The sequence below is a fragment of the Phocoena sinus genome, chromosome 20 (genome assembly GCF_008692025.1).
Source record: "Phocoena sinus isolate mPhoSin1 chromosome 20, mPhoSin1.pri, whole genome shotgun sequence".
Taxonomy (NCBI): Eukaryota; Metazoa; Chordata; class Mammalia; order Artiodactyla; family Phocoenidae; genus Phocoena; species Phocoena sinus.
Window position 1 is genome coordinate 50,687,699 of NC_045782.1, and position 19,411 is coordinate 50,707,109.

Sequence of the window (19,411 nt, forward strand, 5' to 3'; positions counted from 1 at the left end):
TTCTCATTTGTCAACTTCCTCACCCACCCATAGGAGTGAGCAAAAATCCCAGGAGGACAGAAGGAAGTTCGGGAGGGGTCATTCACCCCGTGGTCTGGCATCTGAAGCTTTGCCTGGACTGGCTTGTTGGAGGGCCTGCTAGGACCTACACGCCAACTCCATCCTTTCCTAAGAAAGTTCTGTTGTATTATCTGGGCAAATCCTCTCTTATTCCTCATCTGTAGTTAACAGATTTGCCAAGCTCCCTAAACAACCCTGTGTAGGCTGGAAACTCTAGGAGGACCAAGCTCTGTGGCTTTTGCTGCCTAATGTGTGGTACTGGGTGCTTGGTACTTGCTGAATGTATCTCAGTAAGTGAGCATGACTTAAACATTTTCCATGCAGTTGGGAGGATTTTACACTGACCTGGCTGCACTCTCTCACCTGCTCTTCCTCATAATAAACAACATACGTTTAATAGATAACTGGCCAAAGTTATAAGTGCCGGGTGAAGCTACAGGGGAATTACACCGAGTATCTACTGAGTAAGCTGATCCTACCACGCCAGGTATTTCCCATGGTCTGCAATCTGCATTAAAAGGAAAACCGGGGCTTCCCTGGTGACGCAGTGGTTGAGAGTCCGCCTGCCAATGCAGGGGATGCGGGTTCATGCCCTGGTCCGGGAGGATCCCACGTGCCGCGGAGCGGCTGGGCCCATGAGCCATGGCCGCTGAGCCTGCGCGTCCGGAGCCTGTGCTCCGCAACGGGAGAGGCCACGGCAGTGGGAGGCCCGCGTACCGCAAAAAAACAAACAAAAAAAAAAAAAGGAAAACTGCTCTGTGTGTTACTATAGTGGTGGACACATGCCACTGTACCTTTGTCCAAATCCATAGAAGTACACCACCAAGAGTGAACCCTGCTGTAAACCGTGGACTTTGGGGGATAACGACGTGTCAGCGTCAGTTCGTTAATTGTAACAAATGTCCCACTTTGGTGGGGATGCTGATAGTGAGGAAGGTTGTACGTGTGAAGAGGCAGAGGGTATCTGGGAAATCTCTGTACTTCCACTCAATTTTGCTGTCGACTAAAACTGCTCTACAAAATTAGGTCTATTAAAAAATCTTTTAAAACATTTCTAAATGAAACAATGAATTTATGAAATCAGTCAGTTTTTGCACAACCCGACTCCCACGGTAAATGGGAAAAAGACCCCCAAATTTGCCCTGTTCAATCTGCACTTCACAGACACCCCCTGGGTGCTAAATCTCAAGAAGAAAAGTCCGCGGGGCTCCCAGTGGGACGCTGGCTGATGGATGTGCGTGACTGAGGTGCCACGGAGGGATGAGGGTTCAAGACGGACTTCCCGGGTCCAGGCCGGGTCTGCACTACTTCCCAGCTTGACTTCCAGCAGGCAATCATCCCAGCTGATGGGTTAGAGGTTGCCTCAATGCCCAGGCCATCAGCTCCCATGAGCCCCTGCAGGAAAGAGGAGGACTTAACCTCATTGCAAAGTTTATGGAAGACACTGCTTCCAACTTCCCCTCGCCAGCAAACAGCACTGTGCTGTGGGAGTGCAGGAAACCAGGCACTGCTCCCCCTCTCTGGAGCCTTGTCTAACTGAGGAAGAACAACCAATGCCGCTGCGCTCATTTCTTAGTCCCTTCAAACACCATACATTTATTATTTTACAGCTCTGGAGGTCAGAATTCCGAAACAGGTCTCACTGCGTGTCAACAGGGCTGAAACAAAGAAACTACAAGGGGCTAAAAACAACTGCGGTGCATGTGCAGTTGGGGCACTTAGGAACAATAAGATACAAAAAGGTTGGGACTTCCCTGGTGGCGCAGTGGCTGGGAGTCAGCCTGCCAATGCAGGGGACAAGGGTTTGGGCCCTGGTCCGGGAAGATCCCACATGCCACGGAGCGGCTGGGCCCGTGAGCCACAACTACTGAGCCTGCGCTGCTGAGCCCACGTGCCGCGGCTGCTGAGGCCCGAGCACCTAGAGCCTGTGCTCCGTAACAGGAGAGGCCACTGTAATGAGAAGCCCGCGCACCACAACAAAGAGTAGCCCCCGCTCGCCGCAACTAGAGAAAGCCCGCGCGCAGCAACGAAGACCCAACGCAGCCAAAAATAAAAATAAATTAATAAATAAATAAATTTATTTTTTTTAAAAAAAGGCCACAAACCCACTGTCATTTCTGAGGTGCCGGGTGCAAAAGCAGGATCCTGTGCATGACCCCTGCACATGGCACCACCAAGGGGGTGGACAGGCCACCTAAGCCCCCCTCCAGCCCGACCCACCGATCCACCCCTGCCCTCCCCCCACTTAAGGGAGCAGCTCACCCCCACCGCAGGAGCACGCAAGGGCACCTGTTAACTTGTTTTCACTCTCACGGGCTGCACAAGTTCCAGGAAAGCTTTGCCTGAATTCCTTGTCAGGTTTCTTATCGGTTTCTATTGATTAAAGAGTCCAAGGACCCGCGTCAGTAATGGGGCCGCGTTCCTCCTGGAGGCTCTGGGGAGAGTCCATTTCCTTGCCTTTTCCAGTTTCTAGAGGCATGTGTTGGCTCGTGGCCCCTTCCTGCACCTTCAAGACCAGCGTCTTCAATCTCTCTCCCACCTCTGCTTCTGACATCACCTCTCCTTCCCTGTCTCTGACCCTCCTGCCTCCCGCTCGCAAGGACCCTGTGATTACACGGGAGCCACACAGAGCGTCGGGGAAAATCTCCCCTCTCAAGATCCTTAACTTCATTACAGCTGCAGAATCCCTTTTGCTGTGCAAGGTGACATTTTCACAAATTCGGGGGATTAGGATGAGGACATCTTTGAGTGGCCATTATTCTGTCTACCGCATCAACCACACCATTAAGTGGTCATTTATATGGAGCTGTTTTACTCCAAGAGGTCGATTTGACCCATTCTGAGCAAGGCAGTCCCTTTCAATGCCTCAGAAGTCTTCAGACTCAGCTAAGTTTTGCCACCTCCTAGAATAGAGATTCTCTACAGGAGTGGGTGGGGACGATTTTGCCCCCTCGGGGACATGTGGCAATGTCTGGAGATTTTTTTTGTTGTTTGTTTTGGCTGCGCCGCACAGGATGGCATGGGGGATCTTAGTTCCCTGACCAGGGATCGAACCTTCACCCCCTGCAGTGGAAGCTCGGAGTCTTAACCACTGGACCGCCAGGGAAGTCCTGGAGATATTTTTGGTTGTCACAACTGGAGGAGGGGAGTGCTGCGGGCACCCTGGGGGTAGAGGCCACGGAAACTCAACATTGTGTCATGCACAGGACACCTCACGAGAGAAATGACAGGGCCCAAATGTCAAAGGAGTCAGGGCGGGCTTCCCTGGTGGCGCAGTGGTTGAGAGTCCGCCTGCCGATGCAGGGGATGCGGGTTCGTGCCCTGGTCCGGGAGGATCCCACGTGCTGCGGAGCGGCTGGGCCCATGAGCCATGGCCGCTGAGCCTGCGCGTCCGGAGCCTGTGCTCCGCAACGGGAGAGGCCACAACAGTGAGAGGCCCGCATATCAGACAAAAAAAAAAAAAAAAGGGGGGGTGGTCAGGGCTAAGAAACCCACTCTAGAAATCTAAAAAAGGGTAAGGTCGAGAGCAAGCTGGGCCGCAAAAGAGGGAAATAGGCAGAATAAAAGAGACATGCTTTCAGATCACCCAGGAGACTGGAAACCATGGTGACAGGGACACACAGGGCCGAGGCCCCCAGCGACTCCGAGGCACTCCCTCCTCCCCCACCCAGAAGACAGTGAATCCCTATGACTCCCACCTCACAAATGGCCGGTCACTGAAGTCCTCCACATTGCACAGACCCTGTTCCATTCTGTGATTTTTCCCAACACCTGTGACTCTGGTTTATTTGTCCAGTGCAGGCACTTGAAGGTACTTTATTGCCTTGAAATTGTTTTGTTTTGCGGTATGCAGGCCTCCTCACTGTTGTGGCCTCTCCCGTTGCGGAGCACAGGCTCGGGACGCGCAGGCTCAGCGGCCATGGCTCACGGGCCCAGCCGCTCCGTGGCATGTGGGATCCTCCCAGACCGGGGCACAAACCCGTGTCTCCTGCATCGGCAGGCTCAACCACTGTGCCACCAGGGAAGCCCACCTTGAAATATTTTTAATCTCGTTTTTCTTTGCATGGAATGAAATGCACTCTGCCGCCCTCCAGGCCATTTTTCATCTCTTCACCCCCAGTGACACTGGTGAACAGTGCGATGAGAACTTCCTGCAGCAGGCTCTGTAATTTTCCCCGTTTTCGAGCATAAGTGTTAATGCTTGCAGACTCTACTGGGTTTAAATTGGCTTTACTGTGGATACCATGACGTTTCCAATAACACAGAGAGACAAGTGGTGAGAAGTCTGTACGGAGGAGCATAGTATTGGAGAGAGAGACAAATGAGACGGAGTCAGCAAGAGCTGGGACCCACAGGCCCACTTTACCCACTTAGCATCTCAGCCCTGTGCTTCAACTTCAGAGGCACATGGGATATTTAAACAATTTACTCCCTCCTAGAGGCTTCTGAGATCTTCCTAACCCACTCTCCTCACCTGGTAATAAATATCCCAAACACTACTGGAACTTCAATAAACCCAGGCTGCGCAATGGGACACATTCCCTATGTCCTGATAAAGCAATGCTTCCACAAGCTGCCCCGATGCACTAAATTCTCTGAGACTGGATCAAAGAAAAGATGCCATATGCTCTTAATTCAGTTTGTAGAATTCTAGTTAATCCAAGTGTTGCAGGAAGGGGGACCCCTTCCAGGGCCCGAGAGTGGGTTCTTGTCTAACACTCGGAAATGAACTGTGCGAGGAGACACACGTGCTGACAAAGCAAGAGACTTTATTAGGAAGGGGCGCCTGGGCAGAGAGCAGGAGGGTAAGGGAACCCAGGATAACTGCTCTGTCACGTGGCTCGAAGTCTCGGGTTTTATGGTAATGGCGTTAGTTTCCGGGTTGTCTCTGGCCAATCATCTTGCTTGGCCCATAGTCTGACTCAGGGTCCTTCCTGGTGGCACGTGCATCACTCAGCCAAGATGGATTCCAGCAAGAAGGATTCTGGGAGGTTAGTAGGACATATGGACTGGAGTCTCTTCTCTCCTTTTGACCTTTCCCGAATTCTTCTGGTTGGTGGTAGCTTATTAGTTCCATATTCCTTACCAGGACCTCCTTTTTTTTTTTTCTTGCGGTACGCGGGCCTCTCACTGCTGTGGCCTCTCCCGTTGCGGAGCACAGGCTCCAGACGCGCAGGCTCAGCGGCCATGGCTCACGGGCCCAGCCGCTCCACGGCATGTGGGATCTTCCCGGACCGGGGTACGAACCCGTGTCCCCTGCATTGGCAGGCGGACTCTCAACCACTGCGCCACCAGGGAAGCCCTCCCTATAGATTCTAAAGTCAACCTGTCGATTTCCCCACACACAAAAAAAATCCAGCTGGGATTTTGTTAGAGATTGCATTGATTTTATAATCAATGAGGTGAGAATTGCCATCTTGACAATACTGAGTCTTCCAGTCCATGACCATGGAACTTCCCTCCATTTATTTAGAACTTTAATTTCTCTCAGCAACGCTTTGTACTTTCCAGCAAAGAAAAATTGCGTTTTTTGGTTAAATCTATTACTAAATATTTTATTCCTTTTGATGCTATTGTGAATGGAATTGTATTAATTTTATTTGCAGATTGCTCAGTACTAGTTTATAGAAATACAATTGATTTCTGTATGTTGAGCTTGTGTCTTGCCACTTTGCTTAACCTGTTAGTTCTAGTAGGTTTGTGTGTGTATATTCTTGGGATTATTTACATACAAGATGATGTCATCTGTGATTGACAGTTTTATTTTTTATCAATCTGGATGACTTTTTTTTTTTTTGTCTTACTACAGAAGTGGCGAAAGTGTACGTTTTGCCTTTCTTTTGCTACTGATCTGAGGGAAAGAACATTCATTTTTTCACCACTAAGCACGTTAGCTGTGGGCTTTTCCATAGATGCTCCTGTTACGTTGAAGAAGTTCTCTGTTCCTACTTTAATGAGAGGTGTTTATATTTTTGTTTTTTTTTTTTTTTTTTTTTTTTTTTTTTTTTTTTTGCCTTACCACTCGGCTTGCGGGATCTTAGTTCCCCGACCAGGGATCGAACCCAAGGCCCCTGCAGTGAAAGCAGAGAGTCCTAACCACTGGACCACCAGGGAATTCTGTTTGTTTTCAATCATGAATGGTTTTGGATTTTGTCAGGGGCTTTTTCTGTGACGTGAGTGATCATGTAGCTTTGTCCTTTATTCTATTAATATGATGCATTACTGCAGTATAATAAAAAAAAAATATATATATATATACACACACCTGGTCTTTGTCCTGGATTCCTGGCACAGAGCTCCTAAAATCCTTGGAATTTCCTCAGCGCTAGGAGTGTCTTTATTCTTACTGAGTCCCTTTGGACCCTACCTGAGTTTATGCTAATGAGGTGATTCTTGGGGCCCCTAAATAGGTTCAGGATGGGGGCTGGTTGCCAGAGGAACCAAGCATGTAATTAGACAGTTAGAACTTCAGCCCCCGCTCCGGGAGGGGTGAGGAACTGGACATTGAATCAATTACTAATGCCAGTAATTTGATCAACTACGCTTACATAACTAAATCTTTTTTTTTTTTTAATATATTTATTTATTTATTTATTTTTGGCTGCGTTGGGTCTTCGTTGCTGCGCACAGGCTGTTTCTAGTTGCGGCGAGCGGGGGCTGCTCTTCATCACTGTGTGCAGGCTTCTCATTGCAGTGGCTTCTCTTGTGGCACACAGGCTCTAGGCACGCGGGCTTCAGTAGTTGTGGCACGTGGGCTCAGTAGTTGTGGCTCACGGGCTTAGTTGCTCCGCGGCGTGTGGGATCTTCCCGGACCCGGGCTCGAACCCGTGTCCCCTGCATTGGCAGGCGGATTCTTAACCACTGCACCACGAGGGAAGTCCTACATAACTAAATCTTGATAAAAACTCTTGAACAGCGTTCAGGGAGCTTCCATGGCAGTGAACACCTCAATGTGCTGGGAGAGTGGCATATTCAGATGGGACATGGAAGCTCTGTGCCCCACCCCACCTTGCCCTGTGCATCTCTTCCATTTGGCTGTTCCTGAGTTGCATCCTTTATAATAAAGCTGCTAAAGTATGTATAGTGCTTTTCTGATTCTGTGAGTTGTTCTAGAGAATTATCAAATCTGAAGGAGGAATGTGGGAGCCCCTGAATTTGTGGTCAGCCAGTCAGAAGTGCCAGAGCCTTGGGGAGAGCTGAGATTTGTGGCTGTGGCAACAGAACTGAGGGCTGTCTTGTGAGACAGGCTTCAAATTAAGGGGTCTGTGCTAACTCTGGGTAATTAGTGTCAGAATTGAATTTACCTGTAGGACAACCAGTGGGTGTTGAAGAATAACTGGTGCTGGAAAATGACACAATTATATTAATTGATTTTTGGATGTTAAACCGTGAAAGGAGAATCAAAATTCAGTTGGTATTGCTAAGAGAGCACTCTTAAATGGAGCCTGGAGACTATTAAGGAAGTGTGACTTATGCACGTCTCAGGCTGGATGGAATGTAACCTTTGACCTGATGGAGTCATCCAGAATGCCTGCCAGAAACTCAAAATACTTATCGGACACTTACCCTAAAATAACTCATGACAGCGTATCTACTAATTAGACCCCTACCCTGAAACAACTTGTGATTCCTTAAGGACAAATATTTTCTGACTCGGTCAGAGTGAATCACAATTCTCGCCAGGCAACCTTTAACAACTTCATGGCTTTTTGTCTTCATAAGTCCCTGACTCCTTCTGTTCCCTGGAACACTCTTTCCGGATTACCCGAATCTGTGTCTCCCGAACTGCAATTCTTTTTTTTTTTTAAATAAATTTATTTATTTTATTTTTGGCTGCTTTGGGCCTTCATTGCTGCGTGTGGGCTTTCTCTAGTTGTGGTGAGCAGGGGCTACTCTTTGTTGCGGTGCACGGGCTTCTCATTGCGGTGGCTTCTCTTGTTGCGGAGCACGGGCTCTAGGCTAATGGGCTTCAGTAGTTGTGGCTCGCGGGCTCTAGAGTGCAGGCTCAGTAGTTGTGGCACACGGGCTTAGTTGCTTCATGGCATGTGGGATCTTCCTGGACCAGGGCTCGAACCCGTGTCCCCTGCATTGGCAGGTGGATTCTTAACCACTGCGCCACCAAGAAAGCCCCCGAACTGCAATTCTTAAGATCCCTCCCCCAAATAAACTCTTTTCTTTTCTTTTCTTTTCTTTTTTTTTTTGTGGTACGCGGGCCTCTCACTGCTGTGGCCTCTCCCGTTGCGGAGCACAGGCTCAGCGGCCACGGCTCACGGGCCCAGCCGCTCCGCGGCATGTGGGATCTTTCCGGACCGGGGCACGAACCCGTGTGCCCTGCATCGGCAGGCGGACTCCCAACCACTGCGCCACCAGGGAAGCCCTAAACTCTTTTCTTATTTGCAGCCTCCTGCATAAGTTTTTGGTTCACAAAACTGATCTTGCATTCCTGGGATAAATCCTGCTGGGTCACGGTGTACCATCCTTTTTATATGTTCGTTTTCTCTGGATTCAAGTTTCCTAACATTTTGGCCTCTATGTTGACTGTGGTTCTCTTTTCTGTGATGTCTTTAACTTTGGTATCAGAGTCATACTGGCCTCATGGAATGAGTTGGAAAGTGTTTCTCTCCTTCTCTATCTTCTGAAAGAATTTGTGAAGGATAAGTATTATTTCTTCTTTAAATATTTGATAAAATTCACCAGTGAAGCCATTTGGGCCTGGATTTGTTTGTGGGGGGAGGGAAGATTTTAAATTACTAATTAAATTTTTTATTTGTTATAGGTCTTTCCAGGTTTCCTATTTCTTCTTGAGTCAGTTTCAGTGTCTTCCTAGAACAGTGTCTTCCTGTCATTTTCACCTGAGTAGTTTAATTCTCTTCCTTTTGAGGTTAACTTTCACCAATATGGAAGGTGTTTAATATTGGAAGAGGCAATGTTTCCTTATTTATGCTTGCTCACCACTAAATGTAAACTCATAATTCTCACTGGTCCTTGCACAGCATGACCACACCCATCATCCTGTCATACATTTGAGGCGGGGATGGTGTTTATATGCGTACAAATGCGGGCGATTCTAAGTATGAGTACCTTCTGCTCTGATGCATGGAACACATCTCAGGTTCTTTCACTGCAGCCAATCAGTCCGGTAGCATTCAGGGAAGCGTACGGACAGCTGTGCACTGCATTCACTGTTCTGCAGCCAGAAAACAGATAACAATGTCCCCGTAAGCGGCTTTTTCAAACAGGTTATTATGTGTGTGATTTTCTTTCTTAAAAAAAAAAGATCACGAGCAGCAACAATCCATTGCGAGCTGGCTATTACCCACAGAGGAGTGACCTGGCCAATTTAAAGACCACAGCACAGAGGAGAAGGCTGTTTAATTGGAGAGAATTTCATAAAGACCATTTATGGCATTATTAAGGCAATTCTTCCCTCTCTCTGCCAGAATAAGTGATTTCTTACTGGACACATAAGCCAGCTTTTGAACTTTTTACCTCCCTTAAGGATATTACCTCAGTGCTTTGACTCCAAGAAAAGCCTTTTAGCCAGATATTTATTAAAAAGAGAAAACAAAACTTAAGGCTACGAGAGTGGCTAGAAAAGCAAGAAGGAAAGCAAGAAAAATCATGGGGGAAGATTTTGGTGATTTTTTAAGCTTTGGACAGACAGGTTTGAGGTGGGATAAGTTTATACCAAAATTTAGGACACAGAGGTGTGGTTCTGTGCTCTAATTGGAAATGATGAAGACTTTTATATTCTGTATCTGTGTTCTAGGTTTTAAATATTCTCTGAGGTTCCTTCCATGTCCAAACCTTAAGATCTCAGGGCTGCCAGTCTGAATCTATTATGTTTTCATATTTTCAGAATCATAACAGAGCAATAATTATTTACTTGCTACCTACTTCCCAAGGGTCACCATGTAGCTCAGATCTATACTGGTTGTGATATAATAAGAAACATAGGGCTTCCCTGGTGGTGCAGTGGTTAAGAATCTGCCTACCAATGCAGGGGACACGGGTTCGAGCCCTGGTCCAGGAAGATCCCACATGCTGCGGAGCAACTAAGTCCATGCATCACAACTACTGAGCCTGCACTCTAGAGCCCACGAGCCACAGCTACTGAGCCAGCATGCTGCAACTACTGAAGCCCATGCACCTAGAGTCCATGCTCTACAACAGGAGAAGCCACTGCAATGAGAAGCCTGCGTACCACAACGAAGAGTAGCCCCCGCTCAACACAACTAGAGGAAGCCTGTGGGCAGCAACAAAGACCCAATGCAGCCATAAATAAATAAATAAATAAATTTATTTTAAAAAAATGTTTAGGCTTCATCTGGTAGGAAATTAGGAACCAACAACATTTTCTAAACTAAGACATTTAATGAAAATTACACCACCTCTTATCTTAGATCTATTCCCAACCATCACGAAAGAAGTAGTTGAGTAGTTCATCAGATAGGATTTTTAAAAATTAATCTCTCCCTGTGTTAATTTTCTATGGCTGCTGTAGCAAATTGCCACAAACTTAGTGGCTTAAAACAGCACAAATCTATAATAGTTCTAGAGGTCGAAATCCACAGCGGGTCTCACTAGGCTAAAATCAAGGTGTCAACAGGTCAGCACTCCTTCTGGGGACCCTAAGGGACAATCTGTTTCCTTGCCTCCCTAATTTTGCTGTTTGGAGAGACACCGCTCTAGGAGAGATCCCCAGTGTTCTCCTTACTTGCTGCAAGTAGTAAGAAATCCTTCCTTCTCCTGGTCTTTGGTTTGGTTATTTCTTTTGGCTCAACACCCACCAAGAGGCAAACAAAAGGGCATAGAACAGTGTAGTTAAGGGAATTCCCTGGTGGTCCAGTGGTTAGGACTCTGTGCTCTCAATGCCGAGGGCCTGGATTCGATTCCTGGTTGGGGACCTATATAAGAACCCACAAGCCACCGCCAAAAACAAAACAAAACCAAACAAAACAGTGTAGTTAAATTAAGCACTCAGTATAGATACAGTAAAGTACTCACTACAGATTAGTGAAGTCTGTAAACAAAGGAAATTAGCCTTGGGGAATCAGGCCTTGGAGGGCTTGGTGGCACTGGCCCATCTAGCATATTAAGTATTTAACATGAACAGACACAAATAATCATGCCCTGGGGCTTCCCAGGTGGCGCAGTGGTTAAGAATCTGCCTGCCAAGGCAAGGGACATGGGTTCGAGCCCTGGTCTGGGAAGATCCCACATGCGGTGGAGCAACTAAGCCCGTGCGTCACAACTACTGAGCCACAGCTACTGAGCCTGCGTGCTGCAACTACTGAAGCCTGCGTGCCTAGAGCCCGTGCTCCACAACAAGAGAAACCACCGCAACGAGAAGCCCGCACACCGCAACGAAGAGTAGCCCCCGCTCGCTGCAACTAGAGAAAGCCCACGTGCAGCAACATAGACCCGACACAGCCAAAAAATAAAATAAATACATAAAGATATAGAAAAAAAAATTTTTTTTAATAATAATCATGCCCTGTATTGGGCTCTTCACTTTTTTGCTAGTTTCAATGATTACACTGATCCAGAAAGGAGTAAGATGATAGAGCTGATCTCTCGGGAAGGAAAACTGACTGTATACCAAACACAATCTACCTTATCCTGCAAAATTATGGGACAGGCCAAAAAAAATGGACAAAGAGTGTGGCCATCAAGCCATCAGCCACAGCAGACATCCCATGGTGCACCCTGAGGGGAACTCAGGATGGAGATGAACAGGATACTGGCCCAGATAGTTAAGGTGCACATCAAAGGAAAAATTGCAGTAAGCCCCAGACTCTTGCATCTTCCCATACATAGAAAAGTGCTAAAGTCATTAACTTGAGATGTCTGGTTTTCTTTAATTAACAGTAATCTTTTGATGTTCTGACTACCTGCGTTTTTTGCAAAAACTCCTCTGTATCCTGGCTCCTCCCTGACTTCTTCAAATCCGTCCCTCAGGGGCTTCCCTGGTGGCTCAGTGGTTGAGAATCTGCCTGCAAATGCAGGGGACACGGGTTCGAGTCCTGGCCTGGGAAGATCCCACATGCCACGGAGCAACTGGGCCCATGACCCCCAACTACTGAGCCTGCGCGTCTGGAGCCTATGCTCCGCAACAAGAGAGGCTGAGATAGTGAGAGGCCCGCGCACCGCGATGAAGAGTGGCCCCCGCTCGCCGCAACTAGAGAAAGCCCTCGCACAGAAACGAAGACCCAACACAGCCATAAATAAATAAATAAAAAACCGTCCCTCGGTTCTATCTGAGAGGCTGCATCCCAGGCTTAAGACCTGAGTAAGTCCACCAAATAAAACATAATTCTCAACTTTTAGGTTGTACATTTTTTTTTTCAGTCAACACTAAGTCAAAGTGAAATGGAGCAGGACCCTGCAGGGCCCTTCTGGGTACAAAGGCCTTTCTGTGTCCCCCGTTTCTTATTTGTAGAAAAAGGCTTTAGTCTCCTGGGCCTTTCCGGAGTTCCAAAGAGCAGATTCAAGCATTTACTAATTAGGGACGTGAGGAAATGCAGGAATAAAGGAAAAGCAGTCATGAAACAATAGCTCAGGGGTTTCCCTGGTGGCGCAGTAGTTAAGAATCCGCCTGCCAATGCAGGGGGCACAGGTTCGAGCCCTGGTCCGGGAAGATCCCACATGCCGCGGAGCAACTAAGCCCGTGTGCCACAACTACTGAGCCTGCACTCTAGAGCCAGCGAGCCACAACTACTGAAGCCCGCACGCCACAGTTACTGCAGCCTGCGGCCTAGAGCCCGTGCTCCACAACAAGAGAAGCCACCGCAATGAGAAGTCCACACACCACAATGAAGAGTAGCCCCTGCTCGCTGCAACTAGAGAAAGCCCACGTGCAGCAACGAAGACCCAATGCAGCCAAAAATGCATGAATGAATGAATGAATGAATTTAAAAGATAAAGTTCTGGACACAAAACAAATCATTTCCTGCAGAGTCGGGCACACACAGCATAGTTATAGGTGCAACCAGCTGCAGGAGCAGACCCACTTGCAGGAGGAGACCCAGCCCAGACCCCCAGCGTGGCTCTCTCTGTCAGCAGCATCTATCCAACAGTCCCCTTACCCAGCACAACACACTGACTGAAAAGATTTACTGGCTCCTCTCTTATTTGAATGGTTGTAACCACACAAAATTAGAGGAAAAAAAAAATCTGCTTTTTCCCTCCCAGTGTCTGTGAGATGAGTCATCCAAAGACTCTGCTTTTCAGTTCACGTGACAGTTATCCCAAAAGATCCCTTTTAAAATGTAAAATAGAATGAAACCAATTTTAAAAAGAAGTCAAACAGGCTTAGAATATAAACAAAGAAGATTGAAGAACTGGGAATATCTGACAATGTTTTAAGTAAGAAAAGAGAAAAGGAAGACCAATGAATTGAAATGAAGTCAAAAAAGAAATGCCCAAATGAGCCTCTTTTGGATATGACGTCTCTAAAATGGCAATCAGGTTTTCCTTTAAATTACCCATCTCAGTTCACACAGAATTAGGACAGAACTACTCGCGATAAAAACATCAAACCTTCCAGATTTAATAGCAGTTCAGAAAACCAACAGTCACAACCAGATGCACCAGGGAAGAGCTGATGGCATATTCAGACCATTTGTACACAAAGTTGAAAATAGTCTCAAGTTTGAAAGCCACTATGAAACGTAGTTTCTTGGCTTACCAGATTAACAAAAATATACTTCGTAATGTACTTAGTAATTAAAATTTAGTATATTATGGATCAACAGAAAGAAATCACACTCAAGAGAGTGACAAGATAAGCCATGGGCTGGGAGAAAATATTTGCAAAGGGTACATCTGATAAAGGACTGTTATCCAAAATATAAAAAGAATAAGGAATTTAATAGACACCTCACCAATGAAGGTATACAGATGGCAAATAAGCACATGCAAAGATACTCCACATCATATGTCATCAAGGAAATGCAACTGTGAAATAAAATTTATATCTTATGGCAAGACAAGAAAGATTTAAACATAAAAAATTTCCTCTGCCCTTGGGCGTCCTCTCTCCCCACTACTTTGCTCTGTGTATCTGCATTAGGCATCGAGCAAACCTCCCCCAGCAGCAGAAATACCTGCTTGATAAAAAAAAAAAGCAGCATTCTCCTAGCATCAACAAGGCAATTCCTTAAAAGATAACATCCCGTCTTTATCTTGTAAGAGGCCACATGACCCACCGCCATGATGACGCTCAGATCTGGATTGTGTAAACTGTCAATACGTCATTAAATGTACAGCTCTCTTGTCTCAAAAAACTCATATACCTGTGCCTTGACTTCTAACAGGCAATTTTTCTCAGAGCTTTCTGAGATGCTCTTCCCGGGTTTTATAAAATGTTCAAATTTGGCTTGAATAAAATTTTCCATTTTCTTTCTTAGATTGACTAATTTTTTGTTGACATAACTTAAAACAATGAGATACCAATACACACCTATTAAAATGACCCGAATCTGGAACACTGACAACACCAAATGCTGGCTAGGACGTGGAGAAGAGGAGCTCTCTCATTCATTGCTGGCGTGAAGGCAAATGGTTGGGCTGCTGTGGATGATGGCTTGGCAGCTTCTTGCAAAACTAAGCATACTCTTACCATACGATGCAGCAATTGTGCTCTTTGGTAATTATCCGAGGGAGATGAAACTTACGTCCACACAAAACCTTGCACACAGATGTTTATAGCACCTTTATTCATAATTGTCAAAACCTGGAAGCAACCAAGATGTCCTTCAACTGGTGAATGGATAAACTGTGTACATCCTGTTAAAAGGTAAACTAAGTCGTATTAAAACATTTAAACGTTTGGGCAAACATCGATTCGAATCAGGCAGCATCCAATCTAGCAGATAGAAAGGAGGTCTGAGGAGCTGTACAAAATGAAAGACTTGGGAATTCCCTGGTGGTCCAGTGGTTAGGACTAGGCACTTTCACTGCTGAGGGCTCAGGTTCAATCCCTGGTTGGGGAACTAAGATCCCACAAGCCATGTGGCATGGCCAAAAAAAGCCTGCTTTTAAAAAATTCAATAAAATAAAAAGTTTCTAAAGAAACAAACAAAATAATAAATCACACAAAATTTCAAGAGTCAGACTATTTCCATGGACGACATTTCCTTATTTCTTTTTTTAAAATTTTTTTTATTTTTTATTATTTTTTTTCATTTCCTTATTTCTTAAGAAAACAGACAATTCTTTTCTTAAGAAGTATGAGTTATAAGTTGTTTAACTGTGTTTTACTTGCTGGAAATCAAACCAAAAGAAGCCAAACAAGCCAAAGTAGTTATGTTAATAAGACATTTTGACTAATTATGTAATGAGACATTACATTTTAATGAGACATTAACTTTTCAAATCTAATTATCTTTTTTTAATTAAAAAATTTTTTTGAAGTATAGTTGATTTACAATGTTGTATTTTTTTGTTGTTTTTTTTTAATTTATTTAGTTTTGGCTGTGTTGGGTTTTCATTGCTGCGCACGGGCTTTCTCTAGTTGCGGCGAGCAGGGTCTAGTCTTCGTTGCAGTGCGTGGGCTTCTCATTGTGGTGGCTTCTCTTGTTGCAGAGCACGGGCTCTAGGTGCGCGGGCTTCAGTAGTTGTGGCACACAGGCTCAGTAGTTGTAGCTCACAGGCTCTAAAGCGTAGGCTCAGTAGTTGTGGCGCACGGGTGCTCCAAGGCATGTGGGATCTTCCCAGACCAGGGCTCAAACCCGTGTCCCCTGCATTGGCACGTGGATTCTTAACCACTGCGCCACAAGGGAAGTCCCTTCACTGTTGTGTTAGTTCCCGGTGTGCAGCAGAGTGACTCAGTTATACATACATACATTCTTTTTTATATTCTTTTCCATTGTGGTTTATTACAAGATATTGCATATAGTTCCCTACGCTATACAGTAGGAGCTTGTTGTTTATCTTTTTTTTTTTTTTGGCTGGTGCAGCTTGCAGGATCTTGGTTCCCCAACCAGGGATCGAACCTGGCCCCCTGTAGTGAAACTGCCAAGCCCTAACCACTGGACCACCAGGGAATTCCCATGTTTATCTATTTTATATATAGTAATTTGTATCTGCTAATCCCAAACTCCTAATTTATCCCTCCCCCACCCCCTTTCCCCTTTGGTAACCATAAATTTGTTTTCTATGTCTGTGAGTCTGTTTCTGGTTTGTAAATAAGTTCACTTGTGTCATTTTTTTTTTTTAATTTATTTATTTATTTTTGGCTGCGTTGGGTCTTCGTTGTTGCACGCAGGCTTTCTCTAGTTGCAGCGAGCGGGGGTTACTCTTTATTGCGGTGCGTGGGCTTCTCATTGCAGTGGCTTCTCTTGTTGTAGAGCATGGGCTCTAGGCACACAGGCTTCAGTAGTTGTGGCACGTGGGCTCAGTAGTTGTGGCTCGTGGGCTCTAAAGTGCAGGCTCAGGAACTGCGGCACACGGGCTTTGCTGCTCCGCGGCATGTGGGATCTTCCCAGACCAGGGCTCAAACCCTTGTCCCCTGCATTGGCAGGCGGATTCTTAACCACTGTGCCACCAGCGAAGTCCCTCGTGTCATATTTTAGATTCCACATATAAGTGATATCATATGGTATTTGTCTTGCTCTGACTTACTTCACTTAGTATGATAACCTCTAGGTCCATCTATGTTGCTGCAAATGGCTTTATTTCATTCTTTTTTATGGCTGAGTAGTAATCCACTGTGTGTGTGTATTTATATATATATATACCATATCTTCTTTACCAATTCATCTGTTGATGGACATTTAGGTTGCTTCCGTGTCTTAGCTATAGTAAGTAGTGCGGCTATGAACGCTGGGGTGCATGTAATCTTTTCGAATTAAAGTTTTCTCCAGATATATGCCCAGGAGTGGGATTGCTGGATCATACAGCAACTCTATTTTTAGTTTTTTTTAAGGAAACTCCATACTGTTCTCCATAGTGGCTGCACCAATTTACACTCCCACCAACAGTGTAGGAGGGTTTCCTTTTCTCCACAACCTCTCCAGCTTTTTTTTTTATCAAATTTGTCTCCTAATCAATATCCATAATCCATATTCATAAAAATTTCACTGCTGATTATAAAACAAAGGCTCACAGTATCACATTTATCCCCTTATATGGCTGGAATCTTATCCAATCTTCCCAAGACTCCTATTTTCTTGAAAGACCAAAAGTAACAGAAGTGGGGGACTTCCCTGGTGGTGCAGTGGTTTAAGACTCCACGCTCCCCACGCAGGGAGCCCGGGTTCAATCCCTGGTCAGAGAACTAGATCCTACATGCATGCCGCAACTAAAGAGTTCACATGCCACGACTAAGGAGCCCTCCTGCCACAACTAAGATCCAGAGCAACCAAATAATTAAATAAGTATTTATTTTTAGAAAAGTAACAGAAGTGGACACTTAGGTCATATTGCAAAGAATGTTTGCTTTCAATTAGTCTCTCAATTTGAGAAAATAAGGATATACACATATTCTATTTAGATGACTTAATTCGCCTAAAATTTCATAAAATTCGTTCCAAGAACAGCAATGACAGTTTCTAGAATCACTTGCTATCCTGGTCTTTGACACTGGTACAGGAGTCACACCTAACAACAGGGGTTTAGGAAATACCATCATCCTCGAGAACAATTCTAAGATCCCCGATACAAAGCACCCCAGGGAAGCCTCAGAATGGGGGAAACTGGAGATTCCCATCTGTGAAAGTCACATACATCTAGCTCACAAGAACAAGCCAGAACAATTCCAAGGATTGTGGCCCTGAAGGAAAAGCCTGACAACGATAAACCCAGGGCTAGTTCACTTCAAGGCCTTTCCCTCTATAGGATTTTCTGTGTCATTGGTGATGCGGAAGAAATATTCTAACCTTGTTTGTAAGGCGCTACTTTAACACTGCCTTGGCCTTGTGCATGAAAGGGTACACACAGCAGGCAGGGTTGATCATCAGTTCTAGCCAACAGTTAACGGGCAAGAGTAGCTCACTGTGTCTAGACTGCGCAAAAAAATGCGGTTTGTGCTGAATAATTTGCCTGCTCTCTCTCTGCAAGTCTAGAATCTTGGTAAATGCCAGGCAGAGGGTGCCTGCCACCAGCTCCTGTAAAACCCTTGGGTGCTGTGTCTTTAGTGGGCTTTCCTGGATAGAAACATCGCACATGTGCTGCTGCACCTTCAATGCTGGGGGAAGAGGAAGCTCTAGGTGACCCCTCGGAGAAGGGAGGGAGCATAAGGTAGCCTGCACCTGGATTCCTCTAGACTCCCCCGGGTCTTTGTCCCTGATGACCTGGTTGTATATATATCCTCACCATGTCACTGTAGTGAACCCTAGCTGGGAGTACCCTGATTCCTGCTAGCAAACCTTTCAATTTAGGAGAAGTCCTGGGGTCCCCTGAAACATACCATGCAGCGCCACAAAATTTTATTGTTATTTTTAAGTGGTAAAATACATGAAAATTTTATCCATAAAATTTACCACCTTAACCATTTTTAAGTGTTCGGTTCAGTGGCATTAAGTACCTTTAAACTGTTGTGCAACCATCACCACCATCCATCTCCAGAACTCTTTCATCCTCCAAAACTGACACTCTACTCCCACTAAACAATACCTCTGTTTCCCCCCAGCCCCCCAGGCCCTGGCAACCACCATTCTACTTTCTGTCTCTATGAGTTTGGCTCTTCTAGGGATCTCACATAAGTGAAATCATACAGTATTTGTCCTTTTGTGACGGGCTGATTTCACTTAGCATAATGTCCTCAAGGCTCATCCATGTTGTAGTGTTATCAAACCAAGTCCGTGTGCCCAACGCACGGCGAAGCCAAACAATACCAAAACGCTGGAGTTTGGAGCAGAAAAAGGAGACGGGTGAATCATGCCTTAAAAAACTCCCAACTTGGGAGTTCCCTGGCAGTCCAGTGGTTAGGACTCGGCGCTTTCACTGCGGTGGCCCAGGTTGGATCCCTGGTCAAGGAACTAAGATGCTGCAAGCCGTGTGGGGCGGCCAAAAACAAACAAACAAAGAAAACCACCACCCCAACCCCCCAAAAGCTTTCAGCAAAGCCCTTTTATAGGAAAGGTGAGGGAGGGGCGTGGTTAGTTGTTGCAGACTTCTTGGTGTCAGATCCTTTGTTCCTGAGGCCAGGTCATAGTCAGATCACAGGTTCCTGTAACCCTCCACCAAAACAAATGTTATTCTCTGTTCTGACAAGAAAGGGCAAGGTCCCAAGGCTCAACTTTCACCCTCTGAGGTCCAGGCCCTGGCTAAAAGTAGGGGGTCCCTGCACAGGCCGGTCACCCTGCCTGGGAGCGTTCGTCCAGCACCTCAGTCTGGGTCCTCCCGC